Source organism: Lynx canadensis, chromosome F1 (genome assembly GCF_007474595.2).
Source record: "Lynx canadensis isolate LIC74 chromosome F1, mLynCan4.pri.v2, whole genome shotgun sequence".
Lineage (NCBI taxonomy): Eukaryota > Metazoa > Chordata > Mammalia > Carnivora > Felidae > Lynx > Lynx canadensis.
Genome location: NC_044319.2, coordinates 10,029,301 through 10,044,806, shown reverse-complemented (window position 1 = coordinate 10,044,806; position 15,506 = coordinate 10,029,301). Strand labels below are relative to the sequence as shown.

At 39.2% G+C, this 15,506-nt stretch overlaps 1 protein-coding gene across 3 annotated transcripts in view; it reads right to left on the bottom strand.

Annotated features, from left to right (window-relative positions):
• The window catches only part of POU2F1 (POU class 2 homeobox 1), a 185,231-nt gene that overhangs the window by 91,133 nt on the left and 78,592 nt on the right, over positions 1 to 15,506 (bottom strand). Inside the window, exon 1 of one of the 3 annotated variants that reach the window (XM_030301798.2) lies at positions 6,597 to 6,682. The exons of the other annotated variants lie outside the window; for them this stretch is intronic. The gene's annotated coding sequence lies outside the window, so the exon portion shown is untranslated. Of the gene's footprint in view, positions 1 to 6,596; positions 6,683 to 15,506 lie in introns of those variants that run through there. 3 annotated transcript variants of the gene reach the window in all.

Genomic DNA, 15,506 nt, shown 5'->3' with positions numbered 1-15,506 from the left:
TAGCCATTCTTTTATGACACCTTTACTGGAGATGAGTTTGCTTTGTTTTCCTTCATCTAAAAAGGTCTTGATTTCTCCTTCATTCCCGAAGAAGGCTTCTGTTAAATACAGAACTTGGGATTTTGAGATCTTTCCGAATACTTAGAAAACGTCATGCCGCTGCCTCTTGGCCTCCATGATTTCTGAGGAGAAATCCATTATCTCTGGAATTATTTTTCCCCATGTCATTTCTCTCTTGTTATTTTCAAGGTTCTTCCTTTGCTCTTAGTTTACCAATGTTTTACTATTACTTCTTTGGGTTTATCTTGTTTGGAACTTGCTCAGCTCCTTGAATCCGTAGGCCTGTGTCTTCTAACAAGTCTTCTGGAAGTCGTCAGCCAGTCTTTCTGCAAGTACTTTTTAGCTCAGTCCCCTTTCTCCTCTCCTCTTCTTGTGGTCTTTCTGTCATAGTCCTACAGGTCCCACAGCTCTGTTCATTTATGTGTTCTATTTTCTCCTTGTTCAGATGGGGCAATTTCTATGTTCTGTCCTCCAGTTCACTCTGTCCCCCTTTACTCTGCTGTGAGGCCATCCGGTGGGCTTTGGTTTCGGTTACTGTAGTTTTCAGTTCTAAAATTTCTGTTTAGTTCTTTACATTTTCTACTTCTTTACTGAGGCTTTGGTTTCTAGGCTCAGACTTTATATTTTATTTTTCCTTTTACTGTTACGGTGAAGAAATTAGTAGCGGAAGTGCTTTAAAAATGATGGGAATATGGGGCGCCTGGGTGGCTCAGTGCCTCAGTCGGTTATGTGTCAGACTCTTGCTTTCGGCTCAGGTCATTACCTCACAGTTTGTGAGATCGAGCCTGCGTCAGGCTCCGTGCTAACAGTGCAGAGTCTGCTTGGGAGTCTCTTTCCCTCTCTCTGCCCCTTCCCCGCTCACACGCGCACTCTCAATAAAAGTTTAAAAACTAAATAACGTATTTAAAGTGTTGAACACTTTTTAAATGTACTTATAAACATTTTTTTTTTTTAATCGTGGGACTATGTGGAAAAGACGCAGATGCAAGTTTGAATGGTCTCCCGTTGATCAAATTTTGGGTAACACGAAGAAAATAAATTAAAAAAATAATAAATTGTAACCATTTACTCATGACAGCTTATGAGTCCATTTGCTATAAATCAACAGGGGGAAGAGAAAGATTTTCCTTACAGAATGCCAAAAAATAAATATAGAAAGTCGGTATTTGGAAACCATTATAATAAGTTCAGTCGAAATGCTAAATCTGGTGGGCAAAAATTTGATGATGAAAAATGTACAGTTTCTCTACAAAATATTAAGCAATTACAAAGGGAAGATGTAACTTTACAGAGGAGAAGCTTGGTGAACATCACCTTAATCAGGTGTTCAAAGATAACATCACTAGTCAAGGAACAAATCAAAACTGCGCTACCAGAAAAGAGGAGTTGAGAGCACAGCATCACTTCCCTCTGATATTCCTGCCACAGATGCATAACCTGAATCTAATCATGAGGAACTATCAGATAAACCCGAGTGCATAGACACTCTACAAAATGTATTTTTCCAATACATAGTCTTGAAACTCAAGGAAAGGCTAAGGAACTGTGATTGGAGAACACTAAAGAGATAGAATAATTACATGCTACGTAAGATCCTGGATTAGGTTCTTTTGTTATGAAAGGCACTATGGCAACAACCAGCCAAATGTGGATCAGGTCTATGGATTAGTTGACAGGAAAGTAATACTGTTAATTTCTTGCATCTTCTGTCTGTATTGTAGCGATGTAGCAGAGGGCCCTTATTTGGTAGGATTACTCACTAAAGTACTGAGAGTGTTTTGAAGTCAAAATAAAAAATAGCAAAGAAAGAAAAGAAAAAAGGGTGTGGGGGGGAAGCAGCTCAACAAACTGCCAGTATTTTATGATTATTCTAGTGGGCCCCTGCCCTCCTCATGCCACAACAATCTGTGATCACAAGGTGCACAGTAACACTGACAACACAACAATTCTTAAAGAATCGTGAAATTATGTACAGTCAGAATGCACTTGAAACCATTTGAACAGTATTCTGATGGACATCTCAAGACATGGAGGGGCACACATTTTAAAGCTCTACCTTACAAATCGTGAAGTTCAGATTTGAATCCGGACGAAAGCACTGAGGACCAAACACCCTTCCACAGCTGGTATATCACTGACTTATGATCCAAAGTAAAAGCGCTTGAAACCCATCACAACACAAAATTTTACTATTTTATTTATTTATTTTTCAAGTAAGTTCCATGCCCAATGTGGGGCATGAATGAACTCACAACCACGAGATCAAGAGTTCCATGCTCTTCTGAATGAGCCGGCCAGGCGCTCCTCTAATTAAACTTTAGAAACTCGGTTAATTTTAAGTAAAATCTATGCAGACAAAAGACAGTATTAGAAAATTAATTTTAAGTTGGTATTATAGAGGGGCGCCTGGGTGGCTTGATCGGTTGAGCGTCCGACTTCGGCTCAGGTCATGATCTCACGGTCCGTGAGTTCAAGCCCCGCGTCGGGCTCTGTGCTGACGGCTCAGAGCCTGGAGCCTGTTTCAGATTCTGTGTCTCCCGCTCTCTCTGCCCCTCCCCTGTTCATGCTCTCTCTCTGTCTCAAAAATAAACGTTAAAAAAAAAATAAAAATTTTAAAAAAGTTGGTATTATAGATACACTGTTACGTTCTTCTGAAACTATGATTTTAGTGGCACTACAACGTGATGGGTCTAACTTTCCTACTTAAGAGACGTTGAGCAAAAGACTTAACATCCTCTATGGGTTGAATCGTGCGCCTCAAAAGCTGTTAAAGGCCTAACCCCAAGGATCTGTGAGTGTGACCTTTTTGGAAACAGGGTCTTTGCAGATCAAATTAAGATGAGGTCAAGAGAGTGGGCCCCAATCCAATACTATTGGTATCCTTATAGAAAGGGAACATTTGCACACAGAGACAGATACGTGCAGAGGGAAGACGAGAAGATACGAAACAGATTCTCCCTCGCAGCTTTCAGAAGGAACCAATCCTAATACCTTAATCTCAAATTTCTAGCCTCCAGAACTATGAGGTAAGAAATTTCGGTTCTCTGAGCCAGCCAGTCTATGGCATCCCCAGGAAACTTCACATGACATCTGAACCTTAACTTCCTCATTTGAAAAATGGGGCTTGGGGCGCCGGGGTGGCTCAGTCGGTTAAGCATCCGACTTCGGCTCAGGTCATGATCTCACGGTCCGTGAGTTCAAGCCCCGCGTCGGGCTCTGTGCTGACAGCTCAGAGCCTGGAGCCTGTTTCAGATTCTGTGTCTCCCTCTCTCTGACCCTCCCCCATTCATGCTCTGTCTCTCTCTGTCTCAAAAATAAATAAACGTTAAAATAAAAAAATTTTGAAAAATGGGGGTTATGCCATCTCTCACGTTTGTTCTAAAAATTAAAATCAGAACATAAATTGTTTTTAAAATGATCAAGAATTATAAAAATGATAATGGTATTATTATACTCTTGATAATTTAAAAAATATCACTGTCAAGATTTTTCTCCTGTTACAATAAAAAATTTTAAGCGATGCTCTCAAACATTTCTATGTACCTTAACTAATTTTTAATCCACAGGCCCCAAATCACCTTTGCCGAACATGTAAGAACAGAGTCTTAATAATGTTACCAGTATCTGAACATGGCTGATTTCTTCCTTTTTCTCACGTTTTAATCCTTAAATAACATTTAAACGCAGATTTTCTCTTTTGAACTCTTTTTGAAAAAATTTTATTGAGTTATGATTGACCTACATAAAGCTGTACATATTTAATGTCTACAATTTGATAAATTTAGAGGTAAGTATACACCTGTGAGAGTACAAACAAGGCCATAAACTTGTCCGTCACCTCCAAGTTTCCTCCCCTCCTTCTTTTTCATTGAAAAATCTTTGTGTGTGTGGCAAGAGCCCTTGACGTAAGATCCACCCTCTAAGAACAATTTTAAGTGTGTAATACAGTATTGTTAACTATAGTTTCCTGCCGATTCAAAATCTGACGCCCTCCCCGGCAAAAAGTCAAAAACTGACGCCCTTCTGGCCACATAAGCACGACCACAGCAATCCCAGGTGACTGTGATTCAGCCCCTGGAGATCACCACCAGCATTTGATGCTGCCAGAAGCAGATGATGACAGAATATGGTAGGTGAACAGGCCGACCATCCAGACAAAAAGCGAGGCCGAGTTTTGCACGTCGTGCTTTCTTCGTCTCCTGGCTCTACTTCTCGTACTTCGGCACCCCTACTAAAAACGAGAGCACAGATGTGGATGTGCCTGGCAGACGCCCTACAGAGCAGGCATTCAATCCACATTAGCTGCCCCAGCCCTGCCTGACCCTCCCTCCTTGCTACTCAGGTGACGAGTGTCTGCGAGTGATATTCAGGGAGGTGAGCGGCTTCGTAATCTTCGCAAAATGTCATAGTACCAATACGAGTCACACCATCTTTGTGAGCTCCAGTTACAAAGAACTTAACTAAAAAATCATAAAATCTGTCAACGTATCTCACCTTTTACAAAGTCCTAACGTACGACTGCCTCAAATAGAAAGACACCAGGCAATCTAACGTACATTTCTCATTTTGAATGGTAGAGATTAAAATGCACGGAAGTTATATTTCACGCTACCAGAAAAAAAAGTTACTTCCCATGAGCTACGAATAAAATGTTACTTTTAGTATCTCACTACCTACATTCTATGCATCCCCACCCTCTTTTGGTCAGGCAGGTGATGGTGGTAAATCAGTCAAAGACTGGGGGGGAAAGGTGAGTTTCAGGGGCTGGGTCAGGTTTTAAGGCAAAGATACACCTGGTTTTGGCGAACTCTGATACTCTGGGTACTTTCTTTATATCTTCATCATTACAATTCCATTTAACATGGTAACTTTTTATTTATCCCCAAGCCAGACGCTTGAACTGTATTAATTTTTGAATGTAACACCAATTTCTTTCATCACTTAACTAATTTTGAAAAATCTGTTTTTTTTTTTTTTTTTTTAACGTTTTTTATTTATTTTTGGGACAGAGCGAGACAGAGCATGAACGGGGGAGGGGCAGAGAGAGAGGGAGACACAGAATCGGAAACAGGCTCCAGGCTCCGGGCCATCAGCCCAGAGCCCGACGCGGGGCTCGAACCCACGGACCGTGAGATCGTGACCTGGCTGAAGTCGGACGCTTAACCGACTGCGCCACCCAGGCGCCCCGAAAAATCTGTTTTAAAAATACTTTACAAAGATAATCATTCCTTGATGATCGACTATAATAAGTAAAAACATGGGAGACAAATGTTCAGTCACACAAAAACAGACCTTTGGACCTGCTCAAATTAGTTCACTTTAAGCATATGTTTAGAATATACAAATATTTTATAAACGCCTTTCTTTTTTAAAGGGGGTGTAAGACCTATAACTTGCAATTACATTATAAAAATAGCTAATATGATTCCTATAATTAAAATCATTACAGAGGACGAAATGGTTTCTCCCCTAACTACCTCCATATGTCCCTAAAATGATAAGATTTTTTGAATGGGTGAATTAGGAGAGGAAATTATTCCATAATCAGTATCCGTTAACATGTGATAGGCTGGACGATTAAGTTTTAATTCCTCAGGCTTCACCGCTGAGTCACGGGCTTTGAAGTCCAAGAAAACTGGGTTTAAACTCCACTTCTAATATCCTAAGCTATAGCACTCTCATTCTAAGCCTCATTTTCCTCTTCTGCAAAACAGGTACAAAATATGCCCAAGGATTCTCCTCACGCTTAAATAAAGTGTATCTAAAAGATTTAATAGTACCTAGTAGCTAAGTTAATACTGTTAATAGAGAAAATACTTTATGTAGCATAAATAAATCCATTCTATCTTCTCTGATCCTACATTAACATTCTAAGCTATACAAAAGATCCATATGAAATGTCACTATGGTTTGTTTACTCCCTTGGGCATGTTAATTCTTATTTAAGGTACTTAAAAAACTAGCATTGTTTAAAGGCCCTATGGTAGGAATCAAAATATGTAGCCTCTGATCTAGATTCTGACCTCAGGTCTACACTGGCTAGCTGAATTTCTTCAGCAAGTTATTTGATCTCTCTAATCTTCACTTAGGTCATGTGTCAAGTGGTAAAAGGTAGGCTTAATATTCTGGTTACTAGATTAATTTTATAAAACTATTATTGACAAAGTACTTCTATTAAACTACCACGTAGGGAATATTGCTAATGTTATATCATCTGAGTAAAGAGGATACTCAGTAATATATTTACGTACCCTATTTGCATTAATTTTACAACCTTTTCCCCCCAATAAACCCAACAGAACCTAATCTGAGTACCAGGGCCAATTCTAGACTAGCTTCTGTTGCTGGCTAGGGCACAGGCATTCTAGGCATCACTCCACCATAACAATAATATCAAATAAATTTCAGAATTAATATCATATATATGATAAGTCATTTTTTATAGTCATCCCACAAAATTAAAGGTAATCATCATAAACACCTGGATTTATCAGAGGCTACTAAGTTAATAGCTTTTATGAGCAGAAAATATTTACCAGGTATAGAAAGACTGCATTCTTTCTTTGAATTGATTCACTGAAAACTGAGAGTAGTTTGGTAATTAAAAAGGCAGGAAAGCTCTTCTTACTTTTCCAGTCTATGAATACAAAAAGAGAAAAAGGCAACACTGAGTAAGCCGTATAAAATAACCTAACACTTTAAGAGGGAACAATTACACATAGTGGGCAACGCTGAACTACAGGTGTGTTTAACTGTGTAAACATAAAGTGATTAATAAAGGCAGGCACGTCTCTTGTGCTTATTTCCTCATCTACAAAACAGGGACGCTAGCACCTGCCCTTACTTTAGGAACATGGAGGTGAATCAGAGAATTCTTGGAACATGGATTAGAAGGTGCTACCCTTTTGTGAAACTGAATAACACAGCCTACCTAGTATTTTCTTTAAAGGGTATATTTCACTAATATTAAAAAATCCCCAACTCCCTGTTACCTCCTTCCAAATTTACAAGCATCTACTTCAATATATATATACACACAGATGTGTGTGTGTGTGTGTGTGTGTGTGTGTGTGTATATATATATATATACACACACACACACACACACACATAGATGTTCATAGATGATAGACTGATACATATCGCTATCACCGTAAAATATTCGGAAAAAAGGTACAAGACTACATTCTGATTTAGAAGATAAGAAATGTCAATATTTGGCGCACACAAGTATGGAAATTCACCATCACTGGCTGGCCACCACACTCTGACAGAATATCTTAGAACCTTGATCAGTAGAAAGTCCAAGCAGCCTTAACTAAGGAGGAGGAGTTGGTATGCGTGCTCTTATTGGCCATATACCTGTACTACGTGGCTATTTGTGAATTAGCCTAATTACTCCGACCAGGATAAATTCGTACAACTGACTGAGTAGCATAACTCACTAATAGTAACCTCTAAGTTTCATATAACTGTACTCGGTGCTCATGTAACTGGTCCATATAGTTGTTTTCTATACATTCACTCTTGGTCCTAACCATTTATGAAACTCTGAAACAAAGGCTTAAGCTCAATGGTGCAAACAAAGTCAAATATGTAAATAGTTCAAACTGCCTTCTTTTTAGAAAAAGTTATGTTTGTGAGAGAAGGGGTTCACAGTAGCTCATAACACTTGCAGAGTACAGATCAACATAAACTTCCATAATTCTGCAACAGTGGTCAAAAACTAAGACATTCTATTGCATTGTAACTGGAAAGCAATGAAAACTCTTTGAAAAAGAGTCTGATCTACATGTACTTTCTTTGAGAGAATTTTAAAATCATTAGGTTAGGGTATTTAAATAAGGACATAAATTAGGATATTTAATTTAAAGAGACATTCCTAAAACGAAAGCCAAAACAAAACAAAAACACAATGACACAAATAAATCCACAAAACAAATAGAGACGTTAGCATGCCGACCAAACCCCTCCAGAAACATGAACTATAGTAAGGGATACCCACCCAAGTCTTCCTCTTTAGTTAGACCAATATGATGGTTACAAACTGACAAGCTCTTTCTGGCTGTCCATTGACTCGTCTACAGACCTTTTATCCTTTTGAAATCTCCCCAATTTAAACTGGATGCAAATAAGCCAGGTATGGTCCTTACAACAGTAATCCTGCTAGACCCTATGGAGTTTCCATGGAAACACGGACAGCTGGCAATGGCAAAGGAGTTGTACTGGCCTTAGACTGGTTAAAAAAGTCTCAATGCTCACTGAATGAAATAATTATCGTATCTCAGTAAAGAACAAATACAAAAAAAAAAAAAAAAAAAAAAATTCCCACCTTTGGGATCATCAAGCAAAATAATGCAAAGTATTTTCATCTAGGCCAAAAGTGGCTTTTGGCCCAGCAGCAATAGTCATCTGTGAAGAGTTAAGAGATGCCAATTACCAAATGGTAAATATGCTTTTACTAAAGAAATATAATTCAAGGGAGTACTCCCTGTGGGTCACTTAATGTAACAGCTGACAACCAGAGAGAGGAAAACAATACGAAGTCTAATCTAAACAGTAATAAATAGCATGCATCTTTTCCTTAAATAAATTCAGTATGACTGTTCCTTGCTGTATTAAAAGTGAGTGTTTTCAGGGTGCCTGGGTGGCTCAATCAGTTGAGCGTCTGACTTCGGCTCAGGTCATGATCTTGTGGTTGGGTCTGTGAGTTCAAGCCCCACGCTGGGCTCTGTGCTAACAGAACAGAGCCTGGAGCCTGGTTCAGATTCTGTCTCTCCCTTTCCCTGCTCCCTCTCCTGCACATGCTCTGTCTCTGTCTCTCTCTGTCTCTCAGAAATAAACATTCAAAAAAAAAAGTAAATGTTTTCACAGCAGTGATTCTCAAAGGGCAGTACCTGGATCAGCACCACCAATGTCATCTGGAAATTGTTAGAAACGTAAATTCTCAGGCCCCATCCCAGACCTGCTGAATCAGAAACCTTGGGGATCAGAGGCCCACCAACTGGTGCTTTCACAAACCCTCCAGAAGATTCTGATGTCTGCCAGAACTCGAGAACCACCGATTTACAGTGTCAAACCTGAGAAGAGACTGATGTATGAGATGGGAAATGGAACGTTTGGGGCACCTGGGTGGCTCATTCAGTTGAGCATCCGACTCTTGGTTTTGGCTCAGGTTGTGATTTCACAGCTTTATGGGTTCAAGCCCCACGTTAGGCTCTGCACTGACAGCGTGGAGCCTGCTTGGGATATTTTCTCCCTCTCTCCCTCTGCCCCTCCACCATCTGCGCTGTCTCCGACTCCCTAAAAATAAATAAATAAACTTAAAAAAAAAAGAAAAGAAAAGAAAAGAAAACGCAATGCTTTATCTCACTCCTTGGAACTAAGTGAAGCTTAGCAATAAAACGTAAAGGAGAACTCACTGGCCTCAACTGAGTACGTTGGCTAGTATCTCACTGCCTATAAAAAAGATGCGGAGACTAGCAGTGGTTCGTCATGCCTATCCTTCCTATACGTGTCAAGCCAAAGTAAAAATTACAAGGGTCTGTTCACGATTACTCAAGGAGAGGAGGGTCCTCGTACCTAAGACACTCAATTCACTACCATTCATAGTCTATTACCAATCATGACTCATTTCTAATCACTGAGGTCTTCAGACACAGGTTAGCAAACTTTACCCTTTACTCCTTTATAATAAAAGAATAAGAGTTTTTCCAAGACATCAAATATGCAGGTAGGGAGAAGTCTGAAGTTTGAGTCATGAATTTTAACATTCCTCACTCCTTGTAAGAACTTTAAAAAAAAAAAAAAAAGCATACTCAGATGCAGTTCTTCCTTAGTATCTAACACATTCGATCATTCATGTACTACAAAACACACATTTCATTTTTCCTTTAACTTCAGGATACATTTATAATTCCTTCCCTATTTCCTTTAAGATAATGGGCAGCACTCCAAAGAAACAGCCATGGTAGTGACATTAAAGTGACCAGAGACTAACAGACAGATATGATGGAGAAAAACCACTGGGTAAATCAAATATGAAATGGGCTGTTAGAATTGAAGAAATAAGAGCAAACGAATAGCCTTCTGAAGCTCATAATTAAAAATAAATACAGAATAAATTTAAGTAGAAGACTGATTCACAGGCTCTGCGTTCTCTTAGGGTCTGTCCTCAGTCCACTCTCACTATACACCAGTGATGGCCAAGTATTGTCTTTGTGCTACTAGTGGGTCGGAACCGATCCCAAAATGCTAATTATTATTTAAATTGTTTTTCATTTTATTTTAGAGAGGGAGAGGGAGAGGGAGAGGGAGTGGGCAGAGAGGGGATGGAGAGAGGGAGAGAGAATCTCAAGCAGTATTTCTATTTTTAATTTTTTGAGGAACCTCTATACTATTTTCCACAGTGGGTGCTAATTCCATTCACTTTGATGTGTCACTTCTGACTACATACTAATAGTCCAAGGGGGTGCCACTCCAACTCTCCCCATTTGGATAAGGGCAGTGCCATTTAGCAAATGACCTCGGCTCAAGGGAAAGAGCTGAATGATTAATCTCAACCCCCGAGCTATTGACTTATTCAGGACTAGACTGTAACCCAGAACATTCCTCAATTCTAGCCTGTGAAATCCAGGAGAGCTCTCCCGGACCTTTCCGGGACAGTTATTCTCACCTTTAGAGAACAGTAAGGAGCTACTCTCCATCTCTAGACTCAAACAAGGAAGCACACTTCCTGGCTGTTGCTAGCAGCTCTTTGGCAACCACCAGGGAAAGGACCTGAGGGCAAAGCAACACAGACAGCCCAGTCCTGTCGTCCCCGAAGCTTCAGGTCTCAGTCCTGTGAGCTGAGCCAACTCCTTTGTGCTGAAAACAGACTCAGTTTCTGTTATCTGAAGCTGAAAGCAACCTACCAATAACATATCTGTAAGTGATTAAGCGTTACTAATCTGGTGCTCATAAATTAAAATTAGCTATTGGAGTCTGCTAATAAATGTGGCTGCCACCTAATGTTAGACAACTCTGTAAAATTCCTAACGTACATGCACATAACATACAAGTTGGGATTTCCAAAATTTGGTCTTGTTATATGTGCACGATCAATATTAAGTTATAGGTTTTTCAGTCTCAATTATTCTTTCCTATTTTGATCAATTTAGACATACACTTGCATATTTGCATTGACGTTTCTAGGTTATGTTCCAAAAAATTAGCCTTCATGACAGAAGTCAGTAAAGTTCAAAGAGTTTCCATATTTCACAGTAAAGTGCTTTGCATATAAACAGGAATGTTAGATGAGTTCTATGCATGATTCCACTTTTATCTATACCTAGAGGCATATATATATGCACATGGAAAAAGGACTATTCAGGTTTGTAACAAATGGCTAATATTCAGCATGCATATCTCTGTTTTTTGGTTTCAACTGATAGAGTTTTTGTAAAATTCTTTTTTAGTATGAAACAATTTTTAGCTAAATTACTTTTTTAATGCATCTGACAATACTAGTTTTAAATATAAAGACTTGTTATGAGAAAGCTCTGTAATTAAGAGGGAACAGGCAAATACAAGGAAGACTTTCCAAAACAAAGTTCAGGTTGCCTAGAGATCATATCAAAAATATAAAAATACAAATCATATAAAAATAATAATATAAAACTATAAAAAGAATTCTTTCTGACCATGTCTACACTTGGCCTGAATTTATTTACCTAAATGCAAAAAAGCTAATTGAAGGAACTTCCACAATGCTGTCCTACCTCTGAATCTCCTACAATAATCTACTTCCTTCAGTAGGGTAAATTCTTTGTCAACTCATGACTAAACTATACAAGAAGTAAACACAATCTTCTACTTGTACAGTTTGAGACAAAATAAAAATGTTGATAACTTTTTAATAGTATGGCAGCCCCTACAGACCCTTTCTGTACTATTTTTAGTAGAGAGCAGTAGCTCCACAACATACCTCTATCATAGGTTCTGCTTACTTCACAAAGTCACTCATTGGCAAATCACAACAAAAATTAACAGTGACCCTTCAGGGGTTCAAAGCGGCAGACAGAGAGGCCTTCTGGTCAACATGGTAGAAAGACCTTCTACAGTCCATCCGTCCTATAATCCTTCTACACATCACACTGGTTATGGTAACCCCAAGCAACTGATTCCACAGAATGCCATTAACACTTTATTACAATTTTGGCCTCTGAAGTAATGTTCATACTCCACAAAAACGATGACAGGAATTTCTAAAGCCTTAGATGAAACTCCTAAACCCGTTAACCTATCAGCAGATGATTCTATAACCCAGTTTAACTCAGTGCTTCCTCCAGACAATAAAGCCAAGATATGTTAGAATTGCCAATAACTTTTTTTTTAAATTTATTTTTATTTTTTAATTTACATTCTAGTTAGTTAGTTGGCATATAATGATTTCAGGGGCAGAATCCAGGGATTCACCTCCTGTGTATAACACCCAGTGCTCATCTACCAAGTGCCTTCCTTAATGCCCCTTGCCCATTTCGCCATCCCCCCCACCCAGAACCCCTCTAGCAATCCTCTGTTCTCTATATTTAAGAGTCTCTTATGTTTTGTACCCCTCCCTGTTTTTATTTTTTGCTTCCCTTCCCCTATGTTCATCTGTTTTGTATCTTAAACTCTACATGTAAGTCAAGTCATATGATATGTCTTTCTCTGACTAATTTCACTTAGCATAATACCCTCTAGTTCCATCCACATTGTTGCCAATGGCAAGATTTCATTCTTTTTGACTGCCGAGTAATATTCCAGTGGGGTGTGTGTGTGTGTGTGTGTGTGTGCGCCATTCATCTGTTGATGGACATCTGGGCTCTTTCCATACTTTTGAGTTGCTAATAACTTTCAAAATAGAAAGTCAAGATAAAAATTCCAAGCAACGGGGAATGGTTAATGATTATTAGAAACAGGATCAATAAATAGGGGACGTTTTAGTTAAATTTAGATCAAGATCCTGTCTTGGGGCACCTGGGTGGCTTGGTTGGTTGGGCATCTGACTTCGGCTCAGGTCATGATCTCATAGTCTGTAGGTTCGAGCCCCACATCGGGCTCTGTGCTGACAGCTCAGACCATGACCGACGCGGAAACCAAGAGTCAGACGCTTAACCGACTGAGCAACCCAGGCGCCCTGGACACACGGTTTTCTGACGTGAATTTGGAAACAAACAACAGAAAAACCCAAGTTGAGACAGTGTGACGGGCCGGATCTGAGCAGCTCCAGGCCACCAGCACTTCTATAGGGCAGCCAGACCGCACTCTGCCCACTACAAAGGAAGAAACGCGAGCACCTCTAGTAATGTCACTCAAAGAATCCAGTACCTCACACTGTTTGGGAGACCAAATGAGGCTATTAAAATTCTCTATTCCGGGGCGCCTGGCTGGCTCTGTCAGTGGGGTATGTGACTACTGATCTTGGGGTTGTGAGTTCGAGCCCCATGCTGGGTATACAGATGACTTAAAAAAAAATTCTCTAGGCTTGAAAATACTATTAAACAGATTTTATTTTCACTTTAGAAAACTTCCTCAACAATATACTGACGTGTGTAAGAGAGAATGTTATGCTTGATATGAAAGAGAGAAGTACCTAACACCTCCTCCCACACTGAAAATACACCACCTTAAAAAAACGTGCTGTATTACAGACCGGCCCCTACTTAGAAATCACCAACTATCCAGACATCTTTTTGTTTGCTTGTACGATCCAGACATTTTACCATACTGACTGAGTCCCTTCTTACAAACATACCACTTGTTTGTACTAAAATAATCTCGGTACTAAGAGAAGAATCAGGTAGATGAGGAGTACAGGCCATTAAAGTACAGGCAGTACAAGTGGCACAGTTAATCATAATAGAACACAGTATGCACGCTACCACTGAACCTTTTTCAGTGTCCTTACCTTTTAACAAGACTAGTTGGAGCACCCCTGTCCTGTATCATTAGATTTAGAATCAAATCTAACATAAAAGGCAAACTTCACCTCTCCTGGCTCTTGCAAATATCAAAGGATAAAAAGCATAGAGTTTTAGAGCAGAGAGAGATGCTAGCAATAATCAATCCAACCCCTTCACGGTACAAACAAGGAAATTACGTGCAAGATTGCCTGATTTATTTCAGAACGAACTGAGTGATGCCTCAGCTAAAATTCAGATCCGTTTTCTGATTCTTAGTCCATATGAGCGAGCGCTCTACACAATGGCCACCTCCCCTTCAGAAATGCTTACATTTTCCAACAATATCATAAAGGCACTTCTTAAACAGTGATCAATGTTACGTCAATCTTTTTAAGCATACTGACTACTGGTACCTATTCTCCAGAGATAGGTTCATAATAGATGTTCACATATTCATTCCTTCGTTCATTCAGGCACTCAAATAGTTCTAAGAGATTGGTAGGTATAAGGAACTGTACTCTGCTCCATGGGGCCAGAAAGATGAATCAGACATGATTCTGATCTTGAAAAGCTTCAGTCTGTAGACTGAAAAGCTAGAATAGACATCAGAACTCTCCAATTTGAGTAATAACTAAAAAAAAGTTTTTGCTTAAACTGTGCCTGAGTGGCTCAGTTGGTTAAGCGTCTGGCTCTTGATTTCAGCTCAGGTCATGATCTCACGGTTTGTGGGACAGAGCCCCGGGTGCTTGGGATTCTCTCTCTCCTTTTCTCTGCCCCTCCCCAGCTTGCGCTGTCTCTAAAAATAAATTTAAAAAAAAAACTTAAAAAAAGAAGTTTTACTTTTTGACAAAAGGGTACAAATATATGCATAATTCAACACACAGGAGAAAATGTTTTCATGTGATTTTAAGGATTTCTTACATAGAAAAATCATAAATAACTAGATTTTATGAAATAAGGTATATTCTAAAGAAAACAGACTAATGCTTAAATTCTATGACATATCTTCAGCTTTCAGATACTGCCTTTAAAGTTTCTTCCATATCTAACACGCTATGATCTTTGGCCATTCTCTCGTCTCCCTACATAAAAAACTAGATTTCTAATTCAACTAATTTTAGCAAATATTTTAATGTTTTTATATTACAGTGAGGTCACTAAAAACTGTCCAAATGAGACAGACCACAAGCCAGCAAATAAATCAACCATCTCCAACCAAATGTTACTGAGTTCACTGGCTGAATACAGAATAGGGCAAAAATTAGGGTAGCTTACAACCCTTGAGTCAGAAAAGGATATGAATTTAAGTTATGACAATCTGCTGTGATTTTTATACCATTATAAAATCAAAATTAATTTCTACAAGATGTAAGGTCATTTTAAACCATCACAAGAATATCCTCTCTCAGCACTTAAAATACCACAAACGCCAAGCTCACATGGGCCTTATAGCCTTTGCGATTTCTGTTCCTTCAGCCTAGGACACCTCTGCTCAGGTAGCTTCTTACTATTACAGGTTCT